The following is a 13,553-nucleotide window of genomic DNA, read 5'->3' as shown; positions in this document are numbered from 1 at the left end:
CTGAACTTCTGCGTGGACCTCCCTTCGTCTCGGCGCCACTGGTCTGTTGTCCAGGAGATCATCGGCCTCTACGTGAGAAGTGCTGGGGTGTCCCCGTCGATGAGTGTGAACTCAGGTTCAGGAACGAGGAGGTAAGACAACTGCTGTTTTAGACGGCAGGACCCACTAGGGGTATACCGATTGTGCGGTAGGCCCAAAGGGGTTTGAATCTGTGTATCTGCCCCCTCTGTCGGAGGGAAGGAGCGAAGGCGCACCGCTCGATCGAACGCTCTTTAGTCAGACCGTTTGATTTTGTTAGTCAGGCGGGGTCCTGGTGTAAATAGCCCTAGCCGGACACCGGTGTCTTGTCTAGACTAGCGTTCTAGGGTGTATATTACGTTCGCTAGGTCGGAGGGACCGGGAGACTAAGTGGCGCCTGTGTAAATTCGGTTCGCTAGCTCTCAACCTATCTGGGCTAAGTGGGAAGGCGTGTAAATTTGGAACCCACTAGACTTTTGATAGTGCGACTAAGAGGCGCCTGTGTAAATTCGGTTCTCTAGCTCGCTATATGTGGTGATTGGGCAGTGTGGCTAACCAAAACGGGTGTATATAGTTTTAGGTAGTCCATTCAAGGTACTGGCCAATAGTTTAGTTGGGAATTGTAAATGTGTTAACGATTGTTTAGTAAAGTGTATATCTTGTTAGATAGCGCGAGCTCAGCCGTCTAGCGAGAGTGTTAATAGTGTGTTGCTGTATTATAGTGCACGGTACCATAACCCTGTATATTTACTGACACTGTATATAAGTACTAATCATTGTCGTCCATTGCATGTTTAACACCATAACCACTAATAATTGTATTGTGACCTTAACTTGTGCTTTGACCTACGCTATTTGTAAAAGACGATGTTACTGGGGTGTGTTATAGACGGGTAATTCGTATATAGAGAATTATAGCGTGGGTGACTGTATAGTTACGCCAAAGGGCATAATATTGATTATATAGTGACTGGTGTAGCAGCTGTGTGTGTACGGGAATTCCCTGAGTGTTTATTGTTATTGTGTACGTTTCACTTGGTAACCGTACCACGTGGTGCTGTTGCCAGAGGAAACGGGTGTGACTGTTGAACAGTACGCGTGTATAGTATTCGTTGTCGACGACGTTCCATTGTTAAGTATGGGTGCGTCGCAGTCAACGATTCCGGATCCCTTAGGTTGTATGGTGAAGAATTTTAAAAAGGGATTCAAAACTTGTGATTTTGGGGTTAAAATGTCTCCTGTACGTTTGGTCACTTTGTGTACTAGGGAGTGGCCTACTTTGGTTGCGGCATGGCCGCCACGTGGCAGTTTGGATCCAACTCTGGTACAGCGCTTACACGTGGCTGTATCGGGTAGGCCTGAACTTTACGGCCAGTTTCCTTATATTGATTGTTGGAGACAGGCCGTAAATGACTCGCCAAAATGGCTCCGGACATGCCACGAGGAGCAGTGTCGCCTCATGGTAGCTAGGACTTGTTCGTCCACTAGGACTGGTGCTAGGCCCATTTTGGACACGCCCCCTGAGTCCGAGATCCCTTTGCCGCCCCCTTACTTTCCGTTAAGAGGAAGTGACGCGAATGCAGGAAGTCCTGCAACCCTCCCCTCATTACCCCCATCCACTTCCGCTTCCTCCTCCAGTACGGGATCCACCCCCCCTCGTACTAAATCTCCCCTTCCGGAATCAGAACCAACCCCCATTAAAAACGAATATCCTGATTTGGCGCCACTTCAGACTTCCGGTCAAGCTTCATCTAGCTCGGCTCGAAGTGTTTTATTTACAACCTTTTCCCAAAACCAAGCTCCCATATCCCCATACCCTATTTCTCCCCGACTGGAACCTATGACTGACGCCCCTCCACGTAGCCCCATACAGACCCGACAGTTGACCAGTGCCCAACAATTAAGACACTATCAGATGCCTCTTCGTCTGAATCCTGGGTCAGCCTATATCGATGCCGCAGGCCAAATGGCACATGCTGACCCAGTCTTTGTATATGTCCCATTCACGACAACCGATCTTTTAAACTGGAAGACCCACAATTCCTCGTATACTGAGAAACCACAAGCTATGACTGATCTGTTCACCTCAATAGTACAGACACATAACCCGACATGGGCTGATTGCCAGCAGTTATTAATGACTTTGTTTAACAATGAGGAAAGGACAAGAATAAATCAAGCAGCCATTAAGGCACTAGAGGATAAAGCCCGTACTTTGAACCAAGCTAATCCAGCAGCATGGGCCGCAACACATTATCCCAACACCGATCCCGATTGGAATGTAAATGGTGCTGATATGGTTCAACTCAGAGCCTATAGAGACGCTATAATTGCTGGCATGAAAGCCGGAGGAAAGAAAGCTATTAACATGTCGAAGACAGTTGAGGTGATTCAGAAAAGCGATGAAGCGCCCAGTGTCTTTTATGACCGATTATTGGAGGCATACCGCTTGTATACCCCCTTTAATCCGGAAGACGCAGACAATTCCCGAATGGTGAACTCCGCCTTTGTCAGCCAAGCTTACGGAGATATTAAGCGCAAGCTACAAAAGTTAGAAGGGTTTGCAGGTATGTCAATCACCCAACTAATGGAGGTAGCGAATAAGGTTTATATGAATAGGGAAACAGAAAGTAAGAAAGAGGAAGAGCGCAAGATGCGTAAAAAGGCTGATATGCTAGCGGTAGCGATCGCAGGCGTAGATAGACGGGGCCCAGATAGAGGCGATAGTAGATGGAGTAGGGAGCCTTTGAGTAGGAATCAGTGCGCGTATTGCAAGGAAGAAGGGCATTGGAGGAACGAATGTCCGCAAAGAGAGCAGTACGAGAGAGACCTACCCAGGGCAGGCTACGGAAACTTTAGAGGCAGAGCGAGAGGTAGAGGAGGCCCCGGAGGGAGTAATGGTAATAGAGGGAGTAATGGGAACAGAGGAAGTGTTAGGGAAGACAGGTATATTCCAGCAGCGCAAAGGTCCCGCGATAGAGAAGGTAGGGACTTTGTAGGATTGGCTGACACGGTCATGGAGGACTATTGATACCGACCGGGCTCCATCCCCCTTGGTCGAGCGGAGCCTATGGTCGATGTATCAATAGGGGGAAAAAGGAGTGCGTTCATGATCGACACTGGTGCTGAACATTCAGTGGTGACTAATCTAGTTGCTCCTCCATCTGGAAGGACTATTACTGTGATAGGAGCAACTGGAAGAAGTGCTGAAAAACCGGTTCTTAAAAGTCGACTCTGTACATTGGGAGGCCACGTAGTAAAACATCAATTCCTTTATATGCCTGAATGTCCAGTCCAATTGCTGGGACGTGATATGCTATCAAAATTACAAGCGCAGATTACGTTCCTACCAAATGGAACAACATCCTTAAAGTTTAATGGACCTTCAGGTATCATGACATTATCCGTACCAAAGGAAGAAGAGTGGCGACTTTATACAGTGTTGACTAGCCAAAACCCTAGGAGTGATGAGACATTATTTAACATACCAGGAGTTTGGGCAGAGAACAACCCACCAGGACTGGCCCGCAATATTCCACCTATAAAAATTGAACTAAAACTTGGGGTTTATCCAGTGAGCCTGAGACAATACCACATCCCGCAGAAGGCTAAGAAGAACATCCAATCTTATCTGGATAAGTTCATACGGTATGGTATCCTAAAATTCTGTACTTCCCCCTGGAACACCCCATTGCTGCCTGTTCAAAAGCCCGGTACAGATGAGTATCGACCTGTGCAGGACTTGAGAGCAGTCAATGATGCGGTTGTTAGTATACATCCAGTTGTACCCAATCCATATAACCTGCTTGCTTTAATTCCGGGCGGGGCTACTTACTTCACAGTCTTAGATCTCAAAGATGCCTTCTTTTGCCTCCGAATTGCCGCAGAAAGTCAATGTATTTTCGCTTTCCAATGGGAGAACGCTGTAACGGGCTCAAAACGCCAGATGACTTGGACAAGACTGCCCCAAGGGTTTAAAAATTCACCTACCCTATTTGGTTCAGCCCTAAGTCAAGATCTACTGGATTTCGAGTCCATCCCAGGAGAGTGTGTATTGTTACAATATGTAGATGACTTGTTGATAGCAGCAGTTACAAAAGAGATCTGTCAGCAAGCAACGCAGGATCTACTACACATTCTCTGGAAGGCAGGATACAAGGTGTCTAGAAAGAAGGCTCAGTTGTGTTTGCCAACTGTCAAATATCTGGGATTCCATATCTCTGAAGGTCAAAGAATTATGGGGCCAGAGAGAAAAGAAGCTGTCTGCCAAATACCAATACCCAAGAATAGAAGACAAGTGCGAGAATTCTTGGGGGCAGCAGGCTTCTGTAGGATATGGATTCCCAGCTATGCGATACTGGCAAAACCTCTGTACGCAGCTATCAAAGGTACAGAGCACGACCCCTTCTTATGGACCCAAGAACAGCAAACGGCATTTGAAGATGTGAAGAAGGCTTTGATGAGTGCCCCAGCATTAGGTCTACCTGATCACACACGACCATTCTACTTATATGTACATGAGCAAAGAAGAATGGCTGTGGGAGTATTGACACAGTACTTGGGATCATGGCAAAGACCTGTTGCCTATATGTCTAAGCAATTGGATGCAGTGGCCAGCGGACTTCCACCTTGTCTAAGAGCCGTAGCTGCAGCCGCCCTGCTAGTAGCTGAAGCCGATAAACTCACTCTGGGTCAAGAACTTTATGTACGAGTCCCACATGCAGTACAGACGTTGTTGGATTACAAAGGAAATCATTGGTTTAGTAACAGCCGTATGACCAAGTATCAAGCAATGTTGTGTGAAAACCCAAGAGTGCATTTAGAGACTGTAAACACCTTAAATCCAGCTACCCTTTTGCCACAACCTACTGAGAGTCAACATGATTGTTTGGAAGTAATGGATGAAGTATTCTCAAGTAGACCAGATCTTCGTGATTTTCCCATCCAGAACCCCGATGTTCAATATTATACCGACGGCAGTAGTTATGTGAAAGAAGGGATCCGCTATGCAGGATATGCAGTAACAACAATAGACAAGGTGATAGAAGCTCGGCCACTGGCGAAAGGAACATCAGCACAAAAGGCAGAATTAATAGCACTAACACGAGCGTTACAATTGGCTGAAGGTTTAAGAGTGAACATCTATACGGACTCCAAATATGCGTTTTTAACCACTCATGCCCACGGAGCTTTGTATAAAGAAAGAGGACTACTGAATTCAGAAGGCAAAGAAATCAAATACGCAGCTGAAATCCTACAACTATTGGAAGCAGTGTGGGAGCCGAAAGAAGTCGGTATCATACATTGTCGAGCGCATCTGAGAGGAGATGGTGATGTAACCAAGGGAAATCGGATGGCAGATAGTGCAGCTAAGCGTGCTGCTGAATCAGGAAGACAGGAGTATGTGGGGCATATAGCTGCTCTTATACCAACTCCACTGTCCCAATGGACTCCAGTTTATACAGCTCAAGAAGAGGAGTGGTTAAAGACTGAACCAGGAAAGTATTTGGAGAACAAGTGGTATCAGCTAGAAGATGGAAGAATAGTCATACCAGCATCACTAGCGGTAGAAATTGTCCAAAATTATCATAACGGGACACATTCTGGGAGAGATAGTACTGAAGAATCTCTTAGAAAACATTTCTACATACCAAGATTGTCCAACTTGACTCAGGCCATTGTACGAAGATGTGTAACGTGTGCTAAAAATAATGCAAGACAAGGACCAGTAAAGCCACCAGGAGTCCAGTTTATGGGGGGACTCCCCATGTCCGATCTACAAATAGACTTTACAGTGATGCCTAAATCGGGTGGACATCGTTACCTGTTGGTAATTGTGTGCACCTATTCAGGCTGGGTAGAAGCATGTCCTACTCGTACAGAGAAAGCAGGAGAAGTTGTAAGATTCCTGCTACGAGAAATAATACCCCGATATGGACTACCCTGTTCTATAGGATCGGACAATGGTCCAGCTTTTGTTCATCAGTGCCTACAACAACTGACTCATATGCTTGGTATAAAGTGGAGGCTTCATACTGCATATAGACCCCAGAGTTCTGGTAAGGTAGAGAGAATGAATAGAACTATTAAGAACCAGTTGGCTAAAATGTGTCAGGAAACCCAACTTAAGTGGAACGTTCTCTTACCCATAGCTCTATTGCGAATCCGCAGTACCCCTACCAGAAGGATGGGCCTCTCTCCTTTTGAAATCATGTATGGGCGACCACCTCCCGTACTTGGTAACTTAAGGGGGGACTTGAGTCAGTTGGGAGAAGGAATTACCCGGCAGCAGGTTGTAGAGTTGGGTAAGACTATGGAGGAGGTACAGAAATGGGTACAAGATAGATTACCTGTGAATATTTATCCCCCAGTTCATAGTTATCATCCAGGAGATCAAGTGTGGATTAAAGAGTGGAATAATGTACCGTTAGGGCCCAAGTGGAGAGGTCCTTATGTTGTTCTTTTGTCTACCCCTACAGCGATAAAAGTAGCCGAAGTGACTCCGTGGATACATCACTCCAGGGTTAAACCAGCAGCAGTCGATTCTTGGCAAGTTACAGCAGATCCAGAGAATCCCGGCAAGATCCGGTTAAAACGCACTACTCAGTCGGAGTAACGAGGAATCGTGTGGATTACAAATTTTATTGTTACAGGGATTTGGTGCGTGAGTGAGAAGGCCATAATAAAGCCTGTCCGCTTACCAACACATAGTATATAAGCCAGGAAAGTCTCGAAGGGACACCTGTGAAGACGAGCAGAACTCCATTCCCTGCAGCCCTCACATCCTGGAAGCTGAGGCGCCTTCGCACGGACGAAGACTGAGGATGACGGCGAAAGATGTGCTTTTGATAGTGTTTATTTATATGTGTTTTTATATTCAGGAAGGTAGAGGTACCGACACTCCTAGCTGTGAGGTATGCATTAAGACTACGAGAACAGGTAACCATATTTCCCAAACCCTAATTTGGCATTCACAATACGAGTGTAAAGGAGATGTATCGAGATGTAGATACTTAAATATAGACTATAGTGTGTGCCATTTAGGAGTAGGAGAACCTAAGTGCTTCAGTCCAGAGTATCAACCTCGTACAATCTGGTTGACTCTCAGGAATGGAGATCCTCAGGGGACCCTAATTAATAAGACGGTGTTAGAATCCGTACATTCTTCGGGTGTTCTGCTATTTGATGCGTGTAAAGCGATATCGAGTGGTAGAAAGCCGTGGAATGTATGTGGGGATCTTAGATGGGAGAGGACGTATGGGTCTAATGATAAATATATTTGTCCCAGTAGTAAAAATAAATATGTAAGTCCTAGATGCCCAAATAAAGACTATAACTTTTGCCCATATTGGTCTTGTGTGGGGTGGGCGACTTGGGGACAGACAGTAGACAAAGACATGATAGTGACTAAGTTGCCGACTAGCCCATATTGTAAGTCTATGGAATGTAATCCCATCCATATACTTATAAATAACCCCGATAAGTTCTTAGACAAATATGGCAATTTATTTGGGTTTCAGATATACGGGACGGGTTTAGATCCTGGGACATTATTGTTTATAGGGATAGAGACTGATACGGTATCCTCCCAAACTCATCAAGTATACCATTCCTTTTATGAAGAGATGAGTATAGATAATAAGATCCCCCATAATGCTAAAAACCTGTTTATTGATTTAGCCGAAAGTATTGCCGGTAGTCTTAATGTTACCAACTGCTATGTGTGTGGAGGTACTAACATGGGAGACCAATGGCCTTGGGAAGCAAAGGAGGTAATGTCCGGTTCTGAGGCAGTTGACCAATTAATATCTACACAAGCCGATTATCATATGAGTGTTAGAGGTAAATCTGAGTGGAGATTAAAGACCTCCATCATAGGTTATGTTTGCATAGCAAGGAAAGGAATAATGTATAACACTTCTGTAGGAGAATTAACTTGTCTAGGGCAAAAAGCTTATGATGATGATACAAAGAATACAACTTGGTGGTCGGCTTCAAATGTCTCAGAACCATCTAACCCGTTTGCTAGATACGCCAATTTAAAGGATGTGTGGTTTGATTTATCCATCACATCTACCTGGAGAGCCCCAGCAAATTTGTACTGGATCTGTGGTAAGAAAGCCTATTCGGAGTTGCCACAGGACTGGGAAGGGGCATGTGTGTTGGGTATGCTCAAACCATCCTTCTTCTTGTTACCAATTGAAACAGGTGAGACTTTAGGTGTTAAAGTGTATGATGTGAATCATAGGAAGAAAAGGGGACCCGTAGAGATAGGCGCCTGGGAAGATGATGAATGGCCTCCCCAGCGTATCATAGATTATTATGGGCCAGCCACGTGGGCTGAGGACGGTACCTTTGGTTACAGAACCCCTATTTATATGCTCAACCGTATTATAAGATTACAGGCGGTGGTTGAGATTATCACCAACGAGACGTCACAAGCGCTCAATCTTCTAGCGAAGCATAACACCAGGATGAGGACGGCAGTCTACCAAAAAAGATTAGCCTTGGATTACCTTTTGGCAGTAGAGGGAGGTGTATGTGGGAAGTTTAACCTGAGCAATTGCTGTCTTCAAATAGATGACGAAGGGCAAGCAATAGCTGAGCTTACTAGCCATATGGTTAAACTAGCGCATGTGCCTACTCAGGTATGGAAAGGGTATAATCCAAGTAGTTGGTTTGGTAGCTGGTATGAGTGGTTTGGAGGGCTTAAGGCAGTGGTAGGTGGAGTCCTACTGATTTTAATGTTGTGTCTACTCCTGCCGTGTCTTATACCCTTAGTAGTTAGGTCTGTGCAAAGCCTGATAGAAAATATAGCAGAGAGGAAGGCTGCTGCACAGATAATGGCGATTTATAAGTATAAGGCTCTAAATCAGGGAGAACCAATGCAAGAAGATGAGTGTTGAAGATTCACATCATAAGATAAGTCTGGTCTGGTTCAAGGTAACTTGCGGTGTATGCAAACCAAGGTTAAGTGATGCCTCAAGTAATTGTGAAATATCAAGAGGCATCAAAGGGGGGAATGTGGTGGAATCTCGGTAAAAATAAATTTAGTAGGCCGAGATTACCACGTGGCATGTGTACGTGCATATGCTGACGTATCGATCAGTTGGTTGCACGAGGCAAGATACGATCAGTAGTGTACGGAGCATGTGCAAGAATACAGGATGTAGTATTCCCCCTCCTCCATTGTGCTGGACAAGCCATGCGGTCAAACAGGAAGTTAATTCTTATTTGTGTTGATTGGTTAAGAGAATGTGCGGGTGGAGCTTAATATGGGAGGAGTTATGTGCCTATATAAGGAGCCTGCACTATTGTCCGGGGCTCAGAATTTGCTGTATTTTGGTGACGTTAGTCCCTCTGAGTCCCGATCGGTGATCCAATAAAGAATCTCTTCCTTCCTGAAGAAACCTGTGTCCATCTCTCTGTGCTTGGCTTCCGTCAGTTTCTCCGGTATCACTGTCTGCTTGACCAGAATTCCAATCTTAAGTCTGATACCAGTTTTAAAGAGAGTTGTCAACAAAAGGTATTTCTGCCCTCATGGTAAACAATGAAATATGGTATCTGATTTAGAGGAATATCACTAAACCAAGGAACTCTTGAGATCCACACAATACAGAGAACATTGTGCGCTTTTTTTTTTTCTTGACAGTTCATTAAAAGGACACTCTAACCTCCTAAAGCACTTTAGCTTGCTGAAATGCTATAAATGTGAAGAGTGTGTCCTCTTTATTAATTTTAGAAAAAGTGTAGATTTCAAAATAAATTTACTCTTTTATACATTAACCTGACTTCACGCAAATAAAAGGTCCTGTTACTTCCTGGTTTGGTTAGATCAGTGAAGCTAAACTCAAGAGGCAGCAATTATCCAAAGCACCTTGCAAATATTACTTATTGAGCTACATTTAAAAGTCTGTGATTGAACTGCAACAGACAGTTTGGATGGTCTTGCGAAGGCATAAGGCAACAGATCTGCAGCGTTTGAAAGCTATTTTTAGATATACCAAAATTAAAAATGTATAATTAAATGCATGCATGTTTTCATTGGGGTATATAAACTAAACCGTTTTTTTTGACACATACACACATGCACCCTGACATACACAAACATTGATACACCTTGGCACAGATACAAACACTGACATAAAAATGCACACCCTGACACACATATGCACATACACAGAGGCACACTGACCTATATAGATTTTTATATATACACACACAGATGCACACCCTGACACACACACACATACTCACACACATACATACACTAATACACATACACACACTCATACTCACAATCCAGCCCCCTTCCTGTTCCCTTCAGCTTACCTTATGTGCCAGTAGGGTGGCTTGGAGTCCTGCTGATGTGGGACTCCTCACGCTGTGGCTGCCTCCTCCCGCGTTGTCTCCCTGCAGGATGCTGACAGTGGCGGATACAAAGCCTTAAACCGGGAGGGGCACTCATAGATTAACTAAAGAAACAATCCAGGCACAATAACCACTACAGCTCTCTGTAGTTGTTATGGCGACAGGAGTGCCGTGGCGCCTTTTCAGAGTAAATAGTCAAGCTGTTTAAGAAAAATCCTGCCCTTCAACTGTGCCACACTCACCCCAAACTCTGTCACACTCTCCCCCACAACCCTGCCACACTCACCCTGTCACATTAACCCTCCCTTAATCTTGTCACACTCCCTCCTCCAAATATAGCACATTCACCCCAAACCTGTGATACACCTCCCAACTATGCCACATGCACCCTGTCACATTAACCCCCCTTAATCTTGTCAACCTCCCTCCTCACAACCCCAATCATTCTCACCCTCCCTTATTTTGTCACACTCACCTTCCCAACCCTGTGTTATTTACCCCGCTTATCATGTCAAACTCACCCTGTCACACTCACCAACTTAAGACATTATTCATTCGCACACACACAGACATGAAACATAGCTGTGCCATAACACAATGCACAAAGGCAGCCCCCATAAACACAGCACACCACAAGCAACTACCCCACACACACAGGTCCCATACACATGCTCACAAAGACATACATTCACACACAAGGATACTTTCTGTCAGACATACACAGGTAGGCAATGTCAGACACACTCAGAAATACACACACCTGCACTTATGTAAACACGACTGCCAGGCTATGTAACCATACCCCACAATCGTGTATAAACGATTAGCATAATTGCTATTTAAATTTATTATAAATTATTTTGTTAGCAAATTATGCCATAACTTCAGTCAGAGAGCTCACAACGCAGCAGCACAGGGATCTGCGACACTGCAAGCCTCTATTCAGTGCTACAAGCCCATCCTTCAATATAACTACAGCACCTTATAGACACAGACACCTTTGGGTGTTAGTGGGGGCCTCATGTTTGAGTTTTGCCTAAGGCTTCACAAAGTTTAGAGCCACCACTGCATAGGGATTTGGGATAGTATGCAGGTAACTTTTTCTTTGGCTTCTGTTATAAAATAGATCATATTTATGACTCTATCTAGTAAATCAAAACTGTCGTCATTTTACTTTTTCTTGACCTTGTTATAACAAGTTCTACACTGACAATTCACCTTGCTGCTTTCAGCTAAAAAAATAAAATCTCTAATGAGACAAAGTGGGGTGTTTTTCTAAATCTCTACACACTTATTAATGCTTCATAGGCAACACATGGGCTGGGTGGAAGCACTAACATGGCTGTGTAATACAAAAGGCAAATAAAAACATTCAAAATTAATACAAGATATGCTTACTTACCTCTTCCCTGGAACTAAATAGCAGCTCAGCACACCAAAGAGATCATGTTCAGTTGACATCAGATGGGGAGAAACTCGTTACTACCCAAACAACTGGTTTTACTAGTTGGAAAAAAAAAAGTAGCTACTTTTGAAACAAAAATGTAAATTGTCTTCTTGTCATTCCTTTTTCAGAACTTCTCATAAAATGTTTTTTTGGTTAATCAGTAGAGATGTCGCAAACATAACATTTTCAGTTCGCGGATGGCGAACGCGAATTTCCGCAAATGTTCGCGAACGTGCGAACCGGGCGAACCACCATAGACTTCAATAGGCTGGCAAATTTTAAAACCCACAGGGACTCTTTCTGGCCACAATAGTGATGGAAAAGTTGTTTCAAGGGGACTAACACATGGACTGTGGCATGCCGTAGGGGGATCCATGGCAAAACTCTCATGGAAAATTACACAGTTGATGCAGAGTCTGGTTTTAATCCATAAAGGGCATAAATCACCTAACATTTCTAAATTGTTTGGAATAACGTGCTTGAAAACATCAGGTATGATGTTGTATCGATCAGGTAGTGTAAGGGTTACGCACGCTTCAGAGTGACAGACCAAACTCCCCGTTTAACACACCGCAAACAACCGCAAACAGTCCATTTGCACAAACGCAAACTCCCCATTTGCACAAGGTTGGATACCAAGCTAGCCATGTCCCGTTCCTTGTCCTCACTGATGTCATTGAAGGTCTCTTCCTCCACCCAGCCACGTACAACACCAAGGGTCCCCGAAAGGTGACAACAAGCCCCCTGGGACGCCTGCTGTGTTTGGTCTTCCACCTCCTCAAAGCCACCTTCCCCCTCTGACTGCTATTATTTCACAGTCAAAAAAATATTTTTTTTAATGTACACTACTGTTACACCAGATATGAGTTGCACTGTTGTGACACTGTGCCCTGGCAGGCCCTGAAACGCACACGTGTGAAGTAAACTGACTGCTATTATTTCACAGTCAAATTTCTAGTTTTTTGTTTTTATGTACACTACTGTTACACCAGATATGAGTTGCACTGGTGTGACACTGTGCCCTGGCAGGCCCTGAAATGCACACGTGTGAAGGAAACTGACTGCTATTATTTCACAGTCAAAAAAGTGTTTTGTTTTTTTAATGTACACTACTGTTACACCAGATATGAGTTGCACTGGTGTGACACTGTGCCCTGGCAGGCCCTGAAACGCACACGTGTGAAGGAAACTGACTGCTATTATATTACAGTCAAAAAAGTTTTTTGTTTTTTTTAAATGCAAGCTATTGTGACACCAGATATGAGTGGTGGCACTGGGCAAGTGGGCACTGTATATGCTGTGAGCCTGACACACACACTGGCAGGCAGGCAACTGCAATTAGATTACACAGGAAAAAAAAAAAAAACAGACTGATGTTCTAGCCCTAAAAAGGGCTTTTTGGGGTGCTGTCCTTACAGCAGAGATCAGATGAGTCCTTCAGGACTGTAGTGGACACTGAATACACTAGCCTAGCTATCAATTTCCCTATTAAATCAGCAGCAGCTACACTGTACCTCCTCTCACTAAGAATGCAGCTTCCGAATGAATCTAAAATGGATGCTGTCCAGGAGGTGGGAGGGTCTGGGAGGGAGGGTCTGCTGCTGATTGGCTGGAATGTGTCTGCTGACTGTGAGGTACAGGGTCAAAGTTTACTCAATGATGACGAATAGGGGGCGGGTCGAACCGCGCATATGTTCACCCGCCGTGGCGAACGCAA

The 13,553-nt window shown here is 44.5% G+C and overlaps 1 protein-coding gene across 1 annotated transcript in view; it reads right to left on the bottom strand.

Moving 5' to 3' along the window:
• The window catches only part of LOC134586726 (ceruloplasmin-like), a 142,823-nt gene extending 130,958 nt beyond the window's left edge, over positions 1–11,865 (bottom strand). Inside the window, exon 1 of the mRNA XM_063442482.1 lies at positions 11,792–11,865. The gene's annotated coding sequence lies outside the window, so the exon portion shown is untranslated. The remainder of the gene's footprint in view (positions 1–11,791) is intronic.
• Between the last annotated feature and the right edge of the window lie 1,688 nt (positions 11,866–13,553).

This window comes from Pelobates fuscus, chromosome 2 (genome assembly GCF_036172605.1).
Source record: "Pelobates fuscus isolate aPelFus1 chromosome 2, aPelFus1.pri, whole genome shotgun sequence".
NCBI classification, from domain to species: domain Eukaryota; kingdom Metazoa; phylum Chordata; class Amphibia; order Anura; family Pelobatidae; genus Pelobates; species Pelobates fuscus.
This window is presented reverse-complemented; position numbering and strand designations above follow the sequence as displayed.